We start from the raw sequence: 21,549 nt of genomic DNA on the forward strand, positions 1-21,549 counted from the left end.
GGGTTATTTATTTTGTTGCTGTTGAGTTCCTTGAGCTCTTTATAGATTCTTGATATTAATCCTTTATCAGTTGCATAGTTTGCGAACATTTTCTCCCATTTTATTGGTTGCCTCTTGAATTTTTTAAGTGTTTACTTTGCAGTGCAGACGTTTCTTAGTTTGATGTAATCTGATTTGTCTATTTTGGCTGTTATTACCTGTGCTGCTGGGGACCTCTCCAAAAAGTCTTTGCTTATGCTGATGAATTGTAGAGTTTTACCATTGTTCTCCTTTAGCCATTTGATGGTATCAGGTAGTAGATTTTTTTATTTTTTTAAAGATTTATTTATTTATTAAAGTCAGAGTTACACAGAGAGAAGCTGAGGCAGAGCGAGAGAGAGAGAGATGTCTTCCATCTGCTGATTCACTCCCTAATTGGCCGCAATGGTTGGAGCTGTGCTGATCCAAAGCCAGGAGCCAGGAGCTTCTTTAGGGTCTCCCACACAGGTGCAGGTGTCCAAGGACTTGAGCCATTGCATGCCATAGCAGAGATCTGGATGGGGAATAGAGCGGCCAGCACTCGAACAAGTGCCCCTATGGGATGCTGGAGCTGCAGGGGGCAGCTTTACCAGCTACCCCACAGCACAGGCTCCAGGCAGTAGATTTAGATCCTTGATACATTGTGGTTTATTTTTGTATAAGTCTTGTTTCATACTTCTGCACATGGAGATCTGATTTTCCTAGCACAGTTTTTTGATGAGACTGTCCTTTCTCCAGGGATTGATCTTAGCTCCTTTGTCAAAGATGAGTTGGTTGTAGTTGCATGGGTTGAGGTATGGGAATTCTATCCTGTTCCATTGATTGACATGTCTATTTCTGTGCTGGTAAAAGCTGTGTTGATTATAATTGCCCTATAGTATGTCTTGAAATCTGTTATTGTGCTGCCTATGTCTTTGTTTTTGCTGTTTAAGATTTCTTTAGCTATTCAGGGTGATTGGTGTTTCTGTCTGAATTTTAGCTTCATTTTTTTCTAGATCTGAGAAGAATGTCATTGGTACAGATCTCATTGAATATGTAAATGGTTTCTGTAGTATGGATATTTTGATAATCATTCTCCACAAACATGGAAGATTTTTCCTTTTTTGTTTAATTAGTTTTCTTCTATTTCTTTAATGTGTTTGTGATTTTTTATCATAGAGATCTTTCACCTTTGTGGTTAAATTTATATCAAGGTATTTAAATTTTTGTAGCTATTGTGATGGGACTGATCTTACAAGTTCTTTCTCTGCCATGGTATTATTTGTATATACAAAAGCTATTGTTTTTTAAAGTAAAAAAGCTCACATTATGCCATCCCCAGTGTCAATAAAAGAGTAGAGCATTTTTTTTTTTTGTCCTGGTATTATGTTTGTGACTCAGCTGTGGTTGCATTGTTTTTCTTGGCTGAGATCAGCTAGGGTTGGCTCAAGTTTTACATTGAGTCCATGTATCAGGCAAATGTGTCCTCCTGGAGCAAAGAGCTACTTTGACTTCCTTCTCCTCCTTCTTTTCCACATATTTTCTCTCATCCTCTACCTCCTCCTCTTTTTCCTGCTACTTCCTTTTCCTCCTCTTTTTCCTCCCCTTCCTTGCTTTTCTTTTTAGTAACAGAAACATAGAGATAGCTAGGCAGAAATCAGCATGGTTCTTCTTTTCTGGTCTTTTTTTAAAGCTTTATTTATTTATTTGAAAGGCAGAGTTACACAAAGAGATAGAGGTCTTCTATGAGCTGGTTAACTCCCAAGTTGTCCCCAACTGCTGGAGCTGTGCCGATCTGAAGCCAGGAGCCAGGAGCTTCTTCTGGGTCTCCCATGTGGGTGCAGAGGCCCAAAGACTTGGGCCATCTTCCACTGCTTTCCCAGGCCACAGCAGAGAGCTGGTTTGGAAGTGGAGCAGCCAGGACTGTACCTGGTGCCCATATGGGATGCAAGGATTAGGCGGAGGCCTTACCGGCTACATCATAGCATTGACAACTTTTTCTGTTCTTAAAAATGGCACATCATCTTTTCAACCACATTCTCTTGACCAAATTAAGTCCCACAATCAAGTAAAACATATTGAAGAGTGGGAAGTCCCATGAGTAAAGGTTATGGATGCACAAAGATGTGAAAAACTTGGGAAAATATTGTAGTCTACTCTATGGACTGTATTATAATCTAATTCTGCAAAGATTTGTATTCCTGAAAACATTCTGATATCAATAGTCTCTAAATATATTCTCTGTGAAGTAGGATAAATATAAAGATAGAAGGAGGGGATAAATTTAGATATGCATTTTGGGTTTATTTTTCCAAAACTCATGCAATGAGTAAGTAATTCTTTTTTTGTGGGAAGTAGTGAAAGGTATGTAGTGTAAGATCAGACGTGATTCTCTAAATTATGGTCCTCCTTATGGAACCATAAATCAACCAGTAAGGAAATTCAAATCCCAGCCTCACTCCGATATGCACCGTGTGTCTGGTGTGAGTTTGTTCATAACCTTAGAATTATATTATTGTCCTCAAGATATTTAAAATCTGAATGAAATAAATCATGTAAATTATAAAAATATCATATTGTAAGTGCTACAATGGAGATGCATAAGAAAATGTGGTAATGAAGTGGAAGGGTGGAAAATTATTTCTTCCTCAATTGGGGGGGGGGTAGGAATCACAGACTAAGAACTTTTTAAGCACTTGAATTCTATAGTAAGGCAAAATAAAATATATAATTTTATAAACAACTTCATAAATACCTCTTGGAACCACTTTCTATTATTCTTCTGATTTGCAAAAGCTGCTTAAACTCCAAAGACACTATAAGCTCACTCTCCAATGTTTTGATGAAGTTTGGTGGATTAACTGTGACAAAACACTTTTGTTTCCTTGATATTTGATAATTCTTAAGAATGAAAATTATCTGCATAATGAAAAAAAGAGTTTGCAAACATGGCTTGCCATAGACTAATTAGCATTGCACCCAACACTACAACATTCTGAGTCTCAGCATAATCATCTATAAAATAAATATTTCTTATAACTAGCATTTTAATAGAAATAGGGAGGAAGTAAAAAGAGTCCTATGAAATCCCATCACACAAATCGATAAATAGGATTTTACTAAATGTCAACTGTGCTTATATTTTCTTCTTATTTAAAACATAAACAAACTATAAATTCTAATTTAATAATTTTTGATTATTTAATATGGATGAGATGATATCACCATTCCCATCAGGAATGTATTAGTCTCAGACATCAAGTTATTTTAGACTCACATGAGAATGATATGATTTAAATATGTTAATGCAGAACATTTCAATAAATTTTCAGGAAAAATTCAATCTTATAATACTATAGATTTTCAAGATATAGAAATATAAGTATATCTTTCTAATCCAATACATTCATTTGGAATTTTTTATTTCTTCTGAATTACCAGATTGAAGAATAATTTGTTCATTTCAGTTACATAGCCTTAGGATCCAGAAACTTACAATTTTTTTTTGGTGATGTGTATCTAAGTATCTGAAACAAAAACAGATTTTGAAAAGGCTAGAAATCAGGAAGATAACATGGAAAGGAGCTATTAAGTGAGAAGAAGCAGGAATATTTGTGTACCTATTCATTATAATCATCTAAAGGTAGCAAAAATAAGTTAAATGGTACAGGATTTGATATTTATTAAATGAATAAGTAATTTACAGCTGGATAAAGAGGCATTAAAGAAGGCAAGGAGAAAAAACTCTGGGAGCTAGAGGAATGGGTGTTTGTGAATGTTCCGAGAGGACTCTAAGCATTTGAGCTAGCAGCTGCTGCTCTCGTGGTATCTGTTAGTAGAAAGCTGGAATTGGAACTGGAGTTAAAACTCAAACTCGGTACTCTGATATGGAATGCGGCTGTTACAGTTTCCTAACTACTGTGCCAAAAATGTTGTCCCAGTAGATATATATTTTACTTGGCTTATGCTTGATTTACTCAAATCTAACTCTTCAAAACTATAACTTCTTGAAAATGAATGCCTTTAAATTAACATTACCTCAGTTTTTCATGCTTTCTCAAGTTAAATTCAATTTACAATGATGTATACAATGTATTCAATCAAAACATCACAAATTCCAAGGCAATGAGAAAATCTTCAAATTTGTTAGTAGTTTATAGGTACAAATATTACTGCTATTGTATAGTATAACAGAAGTAATGTTGTTGGGATATAACGATGCTGTGAGGTCTAGATTGATGTCCTAGTTTTATTATTTCCTTCTCATGATCTTCGATTAATGTTAAGTACTCTCATTGTCTTTCATTCTCTCAGGGTTAAAAATTAGAGTCAGGCTACATTATCGCTAAAGCTTCCTTCATTTACAAATTCCTGTTTTTCATAACTTTTTATTTGGAGTTCTTATAAATATAGTATTACAATAATGTCATGAACTTGGAGCATATTCATTTTTGAAAACATGATTACTGGGGCCAGCGCCATGGCACAGTAGTTTAATCCTCTGCCTGAGGCGCCAGCATCCCATATGGGTGCTGGTTCTAATCCCAGCTGCTCCTCTTCCCATCCAGCTCTCTGCTATGGCCTGGGAAGGAAGTAGAGGATGGCTCAAGTCCTTGGGCCCCTGCACCCACATGGGAGAGCCAGAGGAAAAGCCTGGTTCCTGCCTTCAAGTCAGCGCAGTTCTGGCCACTGTGGCCATTTGAGGAGTGAACCAGGGGATGGAAAACCTTTCTCTTTCTCTATCTCACTGTCTGTATCTCTACCTCTCAAATAAATAAAATCTTTAAAAAAAAAAAAGAAATCATATTTACTTATAAAACATCCAAGAACACCATTGGAAAAGAAATTATTACTTTTGAAAAGTAAATAAAAATATTACTTCATTATAGCAATTTAATAAGAGAAGTTAAATTTGCATAATCAGACTAAGATTTGAGGAGATATATCAATGAGGAGAATTAGCAAATACGTTCTAATATTTCCATTAATAACATACAAGGCATTGCAGTTTCTGTGCAATGCACATATATTTGGCTTCATATGTACACTTTTGTTCAATTTCTTCATTTCTGATTTATTGTTTGGAAAACAACTTGGACATATTTCAGTATATACTTATGCTGACTACAAAATCAGTATTACTATTTTATATGGCATTGTAACATGACCAGTGGTAACTTTATGAGGATATAATCTGAATGGTAAATAAAAGGACTATTTAAAGATAGCACACATACAGGTATATTTAAACAAAATCTGCAAGAGATCATGTAACTCTATATTGTCTCAACATAACTACAAGCAGAGAAGAATCAGATTCTTTACTCCTGCAAAGCTATGTTCATAGCAGCTTTAAATTTGAGATAAAACAGCTTTGCAAGACAGAGTAGAACATAAATTGTCCTTGATACTGAATATGGATCATGGAAAATATTAAAATCTCCAGTTTGAATGATATAATTAGAACAATAAATTTTAATTCTGTATGCTAGTTATTTAGCTGAGGATGAAACAATTCCCTGGTTCATACTTTACATTTCTACCTCTGACATTCTACATGTTAGACTCCATGGAAAATGTTGTCGTGTCTGTGAAGGGTATCGTCAGTTCTTCATGTTATTTCATTATTAGTGAAGAAAAATTACATTTGTCAAACTTCTGTTAAATAAGTTAAAACTAGTTTTTGACAAAGCAAGTGAGCTCAAAGTCCCTCTAAAAATAACTTTTGGAAAAATAGCCAATAGCAATGCTATAGCAATGGGATAGCCATGTGATAACACCATACAAGTCAAGTAGTGGTATCTCTGAATCTAATTAACTCTGAAGAATTGAGTGATGTAAGTAACTGATTTAACTATCTTTATGATAAAAATAATTAGATGAAGATATTATTCAGAAACCAATTTTAACGTATTATAATTAAGAGAGATTTAAAGTAGTAATGATAATAGGAACAAAGTTTGATACTACTCAATATAAATCTTATTTGCAACTAAATCTAGATTGCTAACTTTATTAGAAACTGTGGTTCTCTAATTTCTAAAACCCTTGTTTTTCATAAAGTTGTGCTTATATTGCACTTAGTAATTGTATTACATGTTAAAATTCAATCTTGAAATTATTCTGTAGTATGAATGTTTTAATTAGAATATATAAAGTATCAACTAGAACTTTTATAAACTAAATTGCAAGAAAATTGTTAATATTTGAATATGCCTGAAATGTAATGAAAACTTAGAAAAAATATTGAAATGATTAAACCTCAAGAAAGATTTAACCCATATTAAGGAATAATTCTTTTTACTCATTTAATATTATTAGATATTATGGCATTTTCCTTTTTTTTGTATTTCTTCTTGATTTTCATTAATTTAAAAATATCCATAAAATAAATATTCACTATTTGAACATACTTTTTATAATGAGTTAATTGAAAAGTGTTAGTTTATTAAAATTGAAGTTCACTTGTTTAATGAGTTCAGTACTTATTAGTATGGTGTTATATCTGGCAAAAAAAAAAAAAACACATAAGTAATACCAAATACTTTACTTGTATTTCATAATTTGATCTCTGATATCTATAGAATTGAAATATATTATTTTAAAAAGAGAAAAAGATATAATTATCACAACTTTTGACAAATTTAGTATTATGAAAATAACAGAATGAAACTATTATGCTATTGAAAATCCTATCAAAATGTACAATTATTATCTGTCAATAATGTAAAGCAATCAAATTCTATAGCAAAGAAATGTTAATAGAAAAATCATAGTATTGCTTCATCCGTTGAAATAGTTAATTCACTTTGCTCCACTTTATGTGTCCTTTAGAAATGCTTGGGGCCGGCGCCGTGGCTCACAAGGCTAATCCTCAGCCTTGTGGCGCCGACACACTGAGTTCTAGTCCCAGTCGGGGTGCCGGATTCTGTCCTGGTTGCCCCTCTTCCAGGCCAGCTCTCTGCTATGGCCCGAGAGTACAGTGGAGGATGGCCCAAGTGCTTGGTCCCTGCACCCCATGGGAGACCAGGAGAAGCACCTGGCTCCTGCCTTCGGATTAGTGTGGTGCGCTGGCTGTGGCAGCCATTGGAGGGTGAACCAACGGCAAAGGAAGACCTTTCTCTCTGTCTCTCTCTCTCTATCTCTGTCCACTCTGCCTGTCAAAAAGAAAGAAAGAAAGAAAGAAAGAAAGAAAGAAAGAAAGAAAGAAAGAAAGAAAGAAAGAAATGTTTGGACAGCACAGAACTTTTTGCACAGAACTGAAAACTTTTGTTTGGATGGTATGGAAATGGTTATTTATAATTTATTTCAACCAGTGTATGTTCATAATATGAGCTTAAGAACCAGACTGAAAAAATGTGTCATCCTCTTGTCTTTTGTTATCTTATTTGATATGTTTTTCTTTTTGTTTTGAGGTTTGTATACTTCAGGTTTATTGAGGAATTGTTGATAAATAAGATTTCATGTATTTCAAAAAACTCCCAAGAAAATTTGATATACATATACAACATAAAATTACTGGCATAAATTACCTTATCCACTACCAATTAGAAAATCAAATCTATACTTTCTCACTCAACTATTCTGTAATGACAGCATTTCACCACACATCTTGATAATGTGCAACCATAAATTAAGATAAATATACTAGGGGCCAGCGCTATGGCGTAATGGGTAAAGCTGCCACCTGCAGTGCCGACATCCCATTTGGGCACCAGTTTGAGTCCTGGCTGCTCCACTTCCAATCCAGATCGCTGTTATGGCCTTGGAAAGCAGTGGAAGATGGCCCACGTCCTTGCGCCCCTGCACCCACGTGGAAGACTCAGAGGAAGCTCCTGGCTCTTGCCTTCAGATCCGCCATTGTGGCCAATAGGGAGTGAACCAAAGGGTGGAAAACCTCTTTCTCTCTCTTTCTGCCTCTCCTTCTCTCTGTGTGTAACTCTGACTTTCAAATAAATAAATAAATCTTTGAAAAAAAATTAATGTACTTACTATTAAAACAGAATGAAAAACTTAAAAATTCAAAGCAGCATAAATTTAGCAGGCCTGAGGTTGTTACTCTGCTGGAATTACAATTCTTTGTATAATACAAGTGATACTGATGTCTACAACTTATTTTTTCATTTGTATTTGCCTATTATGTGATGATGCTGTCATAATCCATTTTGTTTGGCTGCAACAAAATAACTGAGAATGGTTGCTTCATAGAAGGTACTTCCAGATAGTGGTTTTGAATGCCCAAGAGCATAACACCAGCAATGACTTGTGGTGAGAGCCTCATGGCCTATAGCACCACATGGGAAGAATGAATGTGAGAAAGATAACATATATGTATGCATGCAGGCATGGTATACACATATAACTATATGAAAGTATATTTTTGAAGATATTTATTTACTTGTTTATAAGGCAGAATGACAGAAGAAGAGAGAGAGAGAGAAAGAGATCGTCCATTCATTTTTTCACTTTCCAAATCTCTGGCTTAATTTCAAATTGAATTTGTAAAATTTAGAAATTTTCCCTATTCTTTTTGTATCTCACTGGAGGATTAGAAAATGAATATTCCAGCACTTCTTCCATGGTCCTACCCTGTTCACATGAAAATCTAAAATAGTTTTTCTATGAAATAATCTTATTAATTGAATCTATAATTAGGTACTTCAAACAGTAGTTATTTCAAAGAACAATACAAAAATCTTCCATGTTATACTTTGTCTATGACATAAAACCAAACAGGCATAGCTTGTATGTTGATAATACCTGTGATACAGTTCACATTAGAAGGAACCACCAGAGTTACTCCTTTTGTTTGAGGGATTTGAGTTATCACATTGAAAATGTCAAAGATCATTCATTTTAGCTGTAGCTCAATATTGTCAATTAAATGTGCATCACAAGTGAAAAAGCTTGATTGGTTTCTGTTTCAGTTGTACTGGGACAACATTAATTTTATGCCATCCGGAGCTATCTATAGTGACAGAATTAGGGGCAATTACATTTTCTTAATGAGATTCCTCCTAAGAGAGTTGTAGAGAATACTTGCAATGAGACACAAACTAGGAAGATTAGCATGGACATAATTAAAAAAAAAAAAAAACTCTAGAAACATGTCACTCTTTAACATTATAAAAATAAAACAAATAATGTTAATAACCAAATTTTTAGAAGTATATATACTCCTTTTACAAATTGAGTACTATGTATACATGAAGACTATACAGTTACACATAACTATTTCATGGTAAACAAAAATAGTAGGATTGACTAAAACTATGCGGAGCTGGTATTGCAGCACAGCAGGACAAGCCACTGAGTAGGATGCCAGAGTCCCATACACCTTCCTATATTAGAGTGCTTGAGTAACAGCTACACTGCTTTCAGTTCAGCTCCTTGGTAATGCACCTGGGAAGGCAGCAGAAGATGGCTGAAGTACTTGAGCCCCTGCCACCCATGTGGGAGTCCTAGAAGGAGTTCTTAGTTTCCTCCTGCTGTCAGTCTGACTCAGTCTAGTCTATTGTCATTTAGAGAATGAACCAGCTGATGCAAAGCTTTTCTTTTCCCTCTCTGTTTCTCCTTCTCTCTGTGTTGCTCTTTCAAATAAATAAATTGCAGTAAATGAAATGCAGTGATAGCAACAAAACAGAATACTCAAAAACATAACTGAAGGCTTAAATTTGTAAGTATCAAAACATTTATTTATGATCAACTAGACTGTTAACATTTTAAAATCAATATAAAACTACATACAATTTGCATTACAGATGAATTAGAGAGCGAGGTGAGAGATAGATAGCTACAAAATGAATGAAGTTACAGAGTAAGGTGATTGCATATATCACAATCTATAAAAGTAAAAAAAAGAAAGATGGATGTTAAGAGTAATAGCTAATATAATATAATATCATTATATTAATATAATATATTAGCAACTGGCTACTTATATTAGCCAGTTGCTACTTATATTGCAGATATGGTAGAAAAGGGGGAAAATGTGTCCATCAGAATTTCAAGCCCAAGTTAATGCAAAGCCATTGGAAAATGCTTGAGATTTTTCAGATGAGAACTATTCTGTGAGTCAATACAGTGTATTCAAGTCATTGAAATCTTTCTTTTTATTCATCTTATCTCTTCATTCAAAATTATTATCAGGAGGTCAATAGTAGCCTCTTTTTTTGCTAAGCCATTAAAATATTCTTTCTTTTTTTTTCAGCAGCGTCTAAGTACTAGCTATTTTCATCTTGCAAACAAGAGTAGTGCTGATGTAGCAAGTCAAACTGGAGAGACATGTTTCCTAGTCATCCTGAATCTTTTCACAATTTCTATGCAATATATAAATCTAATTTTCATTTCAAACATGTTGTCTATTTAAAGTGTGTATATAAAAACATAATCCACTGAGAGAACCAAATTGTGGGCTACAGTTAATGTAATTGTTCAACATATCAAGCTAAGAAATTCATTGGGGCATTGCTGGAAGCTTGTAGACTGGTGGTGCCCTAACTCATGAATTGCTGAATGTGCAAATAAACTTTTTTAAATTAAGAGAGAAAAGAAAAGAAAAAGAAGAAATACAAATAGTTGTCCAAGATTGATTAGGAATTCCTAATTTTAAATGTTTTAATTAACATATATAACAAAGTATTCCATTGTTACAAATACATTCTTTTCCAACTGTTTAGCCTCATCCTTAATTACTATCTATCTATCTATCTATCTATTTATCTATCTGTCATCTATTTATATATCATCATCTATCATCTCTCAGTTAATATTATGCAAAACAATGGCAGAATTCAAATGCCTATTGCAAGGATTCCCAAAAAAATCTATATTCATTCTTGTTTTTTGTTTTGTTTTGTTTTGTTTTGTTTTGTTTTGTTTTTTACAGGCAGAGTAAGCCCCCGAAGTGGCTGCCATGGTCAGCATGTTGCGGCCAGCGTGCTGCGCTGATCTGAAGCCAGGAGGCAGGTGATTCCTCCTGGTCTCCCATGTGGGTGCAGGGCCCAAGGACCTGGGCCATCCTCCACTGCCTTCCCGGGCTACAGCAGAGAGCTGGACTGGAAGAGGAGCAACCGGGACAGAATCCGGTGCCCCAACCGGGTCTAGAACCCGGGGTGCCGGTGCCACAGGCAGAGGATTAGCCTAGTGAGCTGCACCAGCATATATTAATTCTTATTACAGTAACACACATCTTTAAAATATCAGCAGCATAATATTGATGAATGTTATGTGTCAGTGAAGTACTATCTTGGATCAATTATGATTCTTCTCTGTGATATATTTTATCTGCAGTTTAGGAACCATTGCTTTTCATGTTATAGTCTCATGGCTGAAGAAAAATAGCAAAAGAATTAATTGGTAGAAGCAAATACAAACTCTTATGTTAATTTCTCTGATGATGTACATTACATCTATTCTAATACATTATTAAGACCAGTCATTGGGATAGAAATCCGAGATATATTATCCTCTTACTAGGAGAAAGAGTGAACACATTGGGAAAAATAATTTCTGATAGTATTCCTAGACCTATAATTATTAACTTTTTACTTCTAATTTTCTTCTCATAAATATCAATTTAATCTAACTTAATTCTCTATTCATAATTAGCTGTGGAGAGAAAATGCTACAGATTGTGTAGCAGCTAACTTCATGTTATTTCATGTTACTGAACTTCCCTTACAACATGAATTATCATGACTTATTCTGTGAAGGTGGTGGGTCTTTGTCTTAGCATTTAAGACAGTGGTTAGGATGACTGCCTTTCACCTCAGAGTACCTAGGTTCAATGGCTAAGTTGGCTAACTCCAGCTTCCTGCTAAAGATGACCATGGAAGGTGGCAAGCGATAGCCCAAGTAGTTGGGTCCCTGTCACCCACTTAGATACCTAGATTGAGTTCCTGGCTCCCACTTCAGTTCTAGGTCTAGCCCTAGCTATTGTGAACATCTGGAGAGTCTACTGGTGAATATCAGCTCTCCTTTCTATCTTATCTCATCATTTCTGTCTCTCAGTAAATAAATAAAAATTTTAAAAAGTTATTTTTCAAGCAAATTTTACTCATGTCCCACATTCTTAAATAATTGTTACTTCTTTTTTTAAAGATTTAATTTAATGAATACTAATTTTAATGAAGCTAATTTTTCATAGGTACATTTTTAGTAATATAGTGGTTCTTTCCCCCATACCCACCCTCCCACCCTGACTCCCATCCCACCTCCTACTCCCTCTCCCATCCCCTTCTTCATTCATTATGGTTCACTTTCAGTTTAACTTTATATAAGGAGGACCAACTCTATATTAAGTACAGATTTCAACAGTTTGTACCCACACACACACACTCAACATAAAGAGTACAGTTTAAGAACAACTTTTGCAATTAATTCTCATAGTACAACTCATTAAGGACAGAGGTCCTACATGGGGAGTAAGTGCACAGTGACTTCTGTTGTTCATTTAACAATTAGCACTCTTATTTATGACATCAGTGATCACCCAAGGCTCTTGCCATGGGCTGCCAAGGCTATACAAGCCTTTTGTGACCACAGACTCCATCAATATTTGGACACAGACATACACAAAGTTGAAGTTCTGGCCTCCCTTTAGAGAAAAGTACATCCTTCCTTGATGGCCCCTTTTTTCCACTGAGATCTCACAGAGATCCTCTGTGTAGGATATTATTTGCCACAGAGTCTTGGCTTTCCATGCCTGAAATGCTCTCACAGGCCTTTCAGCCAGATCAGGAAGACTTAAGGGTTGATTCTGAGGTCAGAGTGTTATTTACAGTGAGTGTCATTCTAGGAGTCTGCTGTGTGGACTGCGTCCCATATTGGATATTCCCTCCTTTTTTATTCTGTCTTATTATTACCAGACACTTGATGCTATTTATATGATCACTTTTACACTTAAACCTATCCATATGTTGAGTTTAACATTTCATATGATTACTTTCACAATTAAGATGCATTTTTACCACTGATTTTAATGGAATTGGAGTCCCATGACAAGTTTTTAGGCTGTATCCTTAGAAGTCTGCAGGACTGTATGCAGAACTATACAACTTTACAGTTACTAACTTCCTCCTTCCTCTCTTATTCCCCCTATCATTTTTACTGGGTTGTTTTTTCAATTGACTTTATATTCATATGATTATCTCTATGTTATGTAAAGAGTTCAACATATAGTATGAAGAAGAGAAAAGAAAAAGAAAGAAAGAAAACAAAGAAAAAAAGGAAATACAAAATAAAAAATAACAATAAAAAATTGTCCCTCTACAGTCAAGACAAGGGATATTCAAGTCATTGTTTCTAAAAGTGTCAATTATACTTCTGATCCTGAACATTTTTTCATGTGTCTTTTGGCCATTTGGATTTCCTCTTTTGAAAAATGTTTAAGTCATTTGCCCATCTCTTAATCGGGTTGTTTGTTTTGTTATTGTGGAGTTTCCTGATCTCTTTGTAGATTCTGGTTATTAATCCTTTTTCAGTTTCATAGTTTGCAAATACTTTCCCCCATTCTGTTGGTTGCCTCTTCACTTTCCTGTTTCTTTTGCTGTACAGAAGCTTCTCAATTTGAGGTAATCCCATTTGTTCATTTTTGCTTTGACTGCCTATGCCTCTGGGGTACTTCTTCAAATTTCATTTTTGTTTGTTCGTCAATGAGAATTATTTTGTTTGTAACCAAGTTTTCCTCTATCATTTCATCCTGGATATTATATGCGAGATGAAGTATACAGAATCAAGGGAAAGCCCAAAGTTATCCAATCAGTAAGTCATTAGTGAATGTCATTTAAGAAAGGGGACTTACATTTTTCATTAACTAAGCAGGATTTTTGTCAGAAATTCACAAAATACATTTTAAAAATGCCTAATCTTAATACCAATGAAAGAACTGACTGCAAAGGATAAAAAGGGTGCCGGCACTGTGGCTTAATGGGTAAAGCTGCCATCTGCAGTGTCAGCATCCCATATGGGTGCTGGCTCAAGTCCTGGCTGCTCCACTTCTGATCCAGCTCTCTGCTGTGGCCTGAGAAAGCAGTATAAGATGGTCCAAGTCCTTAGACTCAAGCACCCATGTGGGAGACCCAGAAGAAGCTCCTGGCTCCTGGCTTTGGATTGGTGCAGCTCCAGCTGTTGCGGCCAAATTGGAGAGTGAACTGGTGGGTGGAAGTCTCTCTCTTTCTCTCCTTCTGTCTCTGTGTAACTATAACTTTCATATATATAAATAAATCTAAATAAAATAAATAAAAATTAGAAAGGACAGCAGAGAATTCAGTTGGGTGACATGAGCTAAGACTTTGGAAATGGAGATGAAAGGACAATGAGTTTGAGTTATGTTTTGATAGAACCAAAAGATGATGTGGTTGTACCAGATGCAGCAATGCAGTGAAAGTCAAGAGTTTTCAAGACCTCTGGAGTTTTTGCTTCAATGTCTTTGTTGATGGTGGAGCCATTTATTAAGATAGCTAGAAGATGAGAAAAAGCAGGTCTGAGGGAAGGGTGATCAAATATATGCTATGATGCACACTAATATAAAAAAAAGTTGGCAATATTAAGGAAGTAGGTTGAAAAACTATTTTGAAAATTATTTTGAAACACATGCCTCTATAAGATATACATTCAGAAAATATATGCATAGAAATGATTTTAAAAACTGGAGATAACTTGACCTAATAATGTGTTCTGGGACATAAGTGCATTTAGCTTTATTCAGGAGATGGAGAGTCCTGACCAGAGGAATTACAGTGGCTGGTATTTGGCCTAGTGATTAGAATGCTTGCATCCAGGGTCGGAGTTCTGAGTTTCATAGGAGAATAGAATACAGCTTCCTGCTAGTGCAGACTCTGGGAGGTAGCAGTGATGCTCCCAGTGACTGTATTCTTGCCACCCATATGGGAGACTGGGGTTGAATTCTTGGCTCCTGACTTTGGTCATTGCTAGGGTTCCTTGTATTTATGGCAGAAACGGTGGATGAGTGATCTCTCTCTCTCTCTCTCTCTCTCTCTCTATATATATATATATATATATTTCCTCTTCCTCTGATCCTCTCCCTCCCTCCCCCATCATCTCCCTCTTTCCTTCCCTTCCTAATAAATTAATGAAAGTTTATAAAAGAATCATATGTGCTCAGTAAATGAAAGGAAAATTAGAAATAAGAGAAAGTGCTGTCATGTCAACCCACATGCCAGATCAAGAAAGAAATGTGTTTCAAGGGAGATGAAATGTTAAAGGAGGCAGTGATGCTGAGATTAAGTAATATACCAAAAGAAAAACACTTAGAGAATGTGACACAATAGAAGCTGCTGGCTCTGATACGATTAGTTTCATTGGAGTAGCTGACAGGCAAGTAAATTGAGGCTAAATTAATACCACAAAAGAGTCTAGAGAATGGCAACAGAATTTTCATCAGTCATTCAAGCTACATAATTTGAAAGGAAATACTGTCATTTTGACAACATAGATGGATCTTGAGGATGTTATGTTAAGTGAAAAAGTCAGGCTCAGGAAAACATATCCTACATGATCTCCCTTACATGTGGAATCTAAAAAGCTTGAAAGTAGAAAGTATAATAGTAGTTACTAGGGGCTATAAATGAGATGGTATTTGGAGGATGGTGGTTAAAGGATACAAAATTTCAGCTAGACAGGTGAAATAACTTCAAGAGATTCATTGTATATCATGGTGACTAGAGTTAATAACATGGCATTGCTTTTCTTGAAAATGCTGAGTAGATTTCAAGTTTTCTCACTATAAAACATATATATATTAGATAATATGCATGTTAATTAGCTCAATTTAGCCACTTTACAATGTTTGTATAATATTTCTTACCATATATATGTATATACATATATACACATGTGTTCTATATGTAAATATGTATGCACATTTCGTCAACTAAAAAGAAATATAACAAAATATAAAATTGGAGAAAAACTATTTTTTTAAATGTAGATATTATGGCTATAACTAAGTCCTAAAGAATTTATTAAAGTGTCAATAATAAAAAATAAAATAATTGCAGGCATAAATATATTGAGAAAGTGAAAGTAGATTTGAATCAAAACATAAGCATGTGTTTGTGGTGGAAGAATGGACTTATTTTAGAAGCAAGAGAGTCTATCCACTGTCATATTAAAAAAAGAAGATTACACAGGTTAAAAGAGGAGAAGCTTTGCAGATTTGGCATCATGTAATACAGCAAGTTTCTGCCTGATTGCTTCCATTTCATTAAAAGACTTAATGTAGACAAAGCTTTTAGTATGGTGTCTGGTCCTGAGTAAGAATAATGTAAGTGTTAGCTATTAATATTCTCAATAAAGTATGAAGAAAAGTCATCAGTAGAAAATAACAATGGGAGCAAACAATTTGGGGAAGAAGAAATATGAAATAATAGTTGTTTGGAAGTGACACTTTTTACTTATGGAGATTTTTACCTGTAATTTTTCTATTTTTTTTTTTTCATGTAAAAGATCTTATTTTAGGAGACTTCATTAGTCTTTCTCTGATGTGGCCATCATTATCACTGCATATAGGTAAAATGCAAATATTCCTGGCAAATCTCACATAAATTACAGGACATGCGCATTCTGTCTGCACTTACACTTAACTGTCCTTATTGCAATAAACTATTTGATGTGAGCATGACAGCTTCCTTTGCTACTGCATTCCATGATGTTGACATTACTGCTCAAGGCTGACATTACTCTTTCAAAGCTGAGCTCTGTGTGGGTCTATCACTGCCATTCCTGTGTGTGTATATCTTTCACACACTGGAGTTTATTATGGGTAGCTTTACTTAGATGTAAATGCAAGTCACATTATGCAATGTAGATTTTATCGCTAACAAGGGTAATGTGTTATCTTTTATCTACCATCCCTTTGTCTTATCAGAATGAAAGAGCAAATGAGAAATTTGATCATTTTTGCTTAAGACTAATAATACTGTACATAGAGATTAGTGGTTGTGTGGTCTTGGGCAAAGTAAATATATATTTAAATCAATTCCTACATCAATTAAAAAAAACAGTAAAAGAAGTGATCTCACGGGCATTTATAATAATGATTAAAAGTATACTTTCAAGTTTGTAAATACTATACAAATGTTAGCTTCTTTTAAAGATGTAAAACACAGATAAAAGTAACAGGTTCTAGCATTCCACAATACATTGAGATGACCACAGTGCACAATAATTTTAAACTCTGCAAAGAATTGTAAAAACAGAGCAAGTAGTTTCTAACAACAAAGAAAAATTAAGGAAATGAAGTATTGGTTGCCTTGCTTCATTGGTTTGCTCTGTGTATGTATGTTAAAATACTGTACTGCATGCCATAGAAATGTACTAGTATTGCATGTTAAAAAGTTTAGATAATAAAAAGATATTTTAAAATTTATGGAAAAAAAGAAGTTAACAGAGTAAAGCCAAGGACAAAGAACAGAAAAATAATAGCATAGGAAGTTTGTGGAGAAAGAGGAAGAGAGTATGTTACACCCACTTGGAGAATCTTAATTAATCCAAGAACATTTTGAGGCTGTATTCGGAGGTAATTTCTCAAGTGGCAAATCAAAAATCAGAAGCTATTCTACTTTACTTCCCAAGTTGTTTATAGGGAAGATGACAAGTTAAATGTGGGAGGGCCAAAAATAGTTTTTCAATCCAAGTTGGCAATTTAATGCCAAGAAAATTACCAGATTGTCTGTTAGGATCCAAGCTGGATTCTGTTGTATAATTTGCAAAGCTTAATGCTGAGTGTTCATTGATGTAAACACTCATTCAACACCATTTATTTTAGAGGTCATCTACTTGCTTGCTAAGCATGAAATATTTAATTGTGTCAGTGACTATTTCAAGGTTCCAGTGGCAAGAGGGAACCATGAAAAGCTTATTAAATGATTTTGCCCTTGTTTTGACATTTGTTTTTCTCCTACTCTCAGCTTCCCTAGGAAAGAAACAGAAGGAATAGACATGAGAGAAGATGAAACTTATTTTTTTTCTTTTTTTTTTTGCAGATTTTATTTTTATTTATTTGAAAGAGTCACACAGAGAAGGAAGAGGAAGAGAGAGAGAGAGAGAGAGAGAGAGAGAGAGAGAGAGAGAGAGAGAGAGAGAGAGATCTTCCATTTACTGGTTCACTCTCCACTTGGCTGCAATGGCCGGAGCTACGCCAATCTGAAATCAGGATCCAGAGGCTTCCTCTGGGTCTTCCCATGCAGGTGCAGGGGCTGAAGGACTTGGGCCATCTTCTGCTGCTTTCCCAGGCCATAGCTGAGAGCTGGATCAGAAGTGGAACAGTCAGGACTTGAACCAGCACCCATATGCAATGCCAACACTGCAGGTGGGATCTTTACTGGCTATACCACAGTGCCAGCCCCAAGATGAAGCTTCTTAAGAGAATGAAATGTACATGAGATAAAAGAAATGCAAATTATTTATGAAATAGTATCCGTCACAAATGTTGTCAATAACTCTAAGTAAGCTAGAGATTTGTTGTCAAGAATGAAGTTTAAATGTGTTCAGGTGATGGGAAAAAGTGAGATGCTATGATAAGCTTTGCAATTTGTGAAGATCTTTCCCCTCTCCCTTTCTCTTCTTGCTCCTCTCTTTTTTTTTTTTCTCATCCCCTCTCCCCTCATAGAATGAAAGCCTGTAAGATTGAAAGGAGGCCTTTAACGAGGTTATTACTATAAGTCAATGAGGCTGGAATGGAGCCTGATTGTGGTAGTCTGTCCTTTGGGGCTCTAGAAAAAAATAAGATATTTCTGTTCATTGCCATATGATTTGCAGTGATTCCCTGTTAGCAAAGTATTTCCCAGAAGACTGACTGGCTTGACCATATTTGCTTGGACCAGTGAAACGTGAGTGGAGTAACAGTATGTTTCTTTTGTGAAACACTTTAAAAGTCATTGAGGGGGGCCAACGCTGTGGTTCAGTGGGTTAACGCCTTGGCATGGTGTGCCGGCATCCCATATGGGTGCTGGTTCAAGACCTGGCTGCTCCACTTCCAATCCAGCTCTCTGATGTGGCCTGGGAAAGCAGTAGAGGATGGCCCAGGTCCTTGGGCCCTGCACCTGTGTGGGAGACCCGGAAGAAGCTCCTGGCTCCTGGCTTTGGATCAGCAAAACTCTGCAACTTTGTTGCAGCCAACTGGGAAGTGAACTATCGGATGGAGAACATCTCTCTCTCTGCCTCTCCTGTCTCTGTGTAACTCTGACTTTCAAATAAATAAATAAATCTTTAAAAAAAACATTGAGGATATTTTCTGTTCACTCACCATTTCCTTCTTTAACAGCAACAGCATGACCTGAAGAAGGGCTGCATCTTCAGGCTGTATAGTTCGAGGTGGAATCAGATGCTGTGGAGGAAGTACCAATATATAATAGCAGCTGTTGCTGACTAGCATGAAGGAACGTTTGTTGTTGGAAGCCACCAAGATTTCAGGTTTCTTGTTACCTCCACAATATATTGGCAAAATTCACTTTCCTAACGCTGCATCAGCAGTAGTGAAGAAAAGGTGAATTAGATCCATAAGATGGGGCCTGCACTGTGGCGCAGCGGGTTAAAGCCCTGGCCTGGAGTGCCAGCATCCCATATGGGCGCTGGTTCAAGACCCGGCTGCTCCACTTCCAATCCAGCTCTCTGCTATGGCCTGGGAAAGCAGTAGAAGATGGCCCAAGTCCTTGGGCCCCTGCACCCACATGGGAAACCCGGAAGAAGCTCCTGGTTCCTGACTTCAGATTGGCTCAGCTCTGGCTATTGCAGCCATTCGGGGAGTGAACCAGCGGATGCAATACCTCTCTCTCTATCTCTGTCTACCTCTCTCTGTAACTCATTAAAATAAATAAATAGATTTTGGAAAAAAAAAAAAGAAGAGCCATAAGCAGAATGATCAGAAAGAATGAATGACCAAGAAAATTAAAGATAATTCTCAGTCACCTGGGTGAATAACTGATCAGTATTGAAGAACAGACACTGTACTCATTTTAATCTCCAAATGTTGCTGTAGTATAAATATTTTATTCCTTATTTTTATAGGCAAAGCGCTTCACACTCAGAGTCTATATTAGATCTAACAAGTAGTTAGTAAGAAAAAAATGGAAATATTACTAACACATTGATCCACATATGTGGTACATCCTACAAATAAGTCTACAGCCATTGCTAGAATAAGTATCACAATATTTTCAAGTTGTCATTAATTCTTCTACTTGCTTGGATTTAATCTCTTCTCAATGGCTTAATTCTCAGTCTCCACTAATGAGTGAAAATATGATTGCTGGCAGTTTTAGAATAATAATCACAGAGGAAGATGCAAAAACTAAAGTGAATTTATTGAAGAAAATCTTAGTAGATATATTTAGGCCAGGTGCCCATCTCCTGAACTAATTTCCGTGGACTAAGTGATAACTGACTAGGCCTGAAGCTATGAGGTGTGCAAGATAATGAGAGAGAGCGTCCCTTGAGAACTAGTTGAAGTTCTGAAAGATTACTATAAAAAGCAAGCAGGGGCTAGGTAAAATAAAACACAAAAGGAACAACGACACACAATAATTGCTCCCAAACTTATTTTAAGCTTTAAGTGTCATCCAATGATAGATATATTGATGGGCTCAGAAGAAGCCCCTGAGTGATTTTAATTATTAGTAGATAGATGGTGATTAAAGTCATAATCTTTCTGTACTATTTACATTTTTAACTTAATTCTATATACTGAAATGCCTTTTAACTTATATTTAAATAGACTTCATCAGTTAAAAACAATTTTCAGAAATAACCATAATTAATAAATGACACTGATTTCAGTTCATTTAGAAATGCATGCTCAGAAGTGAGATTGCTGAATTAAATGGTATTCTCTTTTTAGATTTAAAAAAATATTTATTTTATTCAAGACTCAGGGACAGAGAGACAGACTGAGAGATCACCCTTCCACTGATTCACTCTCAGAAACCTGCAAAAGCTAGGCTAGGGACAGGCTAAGCCAGGAGCTGGGAAACTATTTTTGGTCTGTGTTGGTGGCTGAGACCAAGTTACTTGAACTATCACCTGATTCTTCTAGGGATGCACTTCGGCTGGATGCTGGACTCAGGAGTGGACTACAGTATAGAATGCAGACATCGGACCAGCACCAACCACTGCATCAGATGGCCGCCATCTCCTTTTGTTTTTCTGAATGAATTCTCTTCTGCTCTTCCAAAATAGCTGTACTAATTCACATTCCTATGAACAGTTTCCAAGAGTTCTGAATAGATGGATAGATAAACAGATATGCACTTTGATAATACCCCTTTTAATTATTTTCATTGCATCCTGATTTTAAAATATTTAATATTATCTTAACAATTAAAGAGCACAAGAAGCGTTGTGTATGATCTCAGAAAGAAAGAAGGAATTTCAAGCCATTATTTACAAATTGGGTGTATCTAGATTTTTATTCAAATGCTCTTTTAAGCTATTGTGGAGAAAAATTCAAGAACAATCACCCATCTATGGAATAGAAAGGCTTAATATAAATATTTTAAAATATTGGAAAACTTTGAATTTTAAACCCAAACA

This window comes from Lepus europaeus, chromosome 1 (assembly GCF_033115175.1).
Source record: "Lepus europaeus isolate LE1 chromosome 1, mLepTim1.pri, whole genome shotgun sequence".
Taxonomy (NCBI): domain Eukaryota; kingdom Metazoa; phylum Chordata; class Mammalia; order Lagomorpha; family Leporidae; genus Lepus; species Lepus europaeus.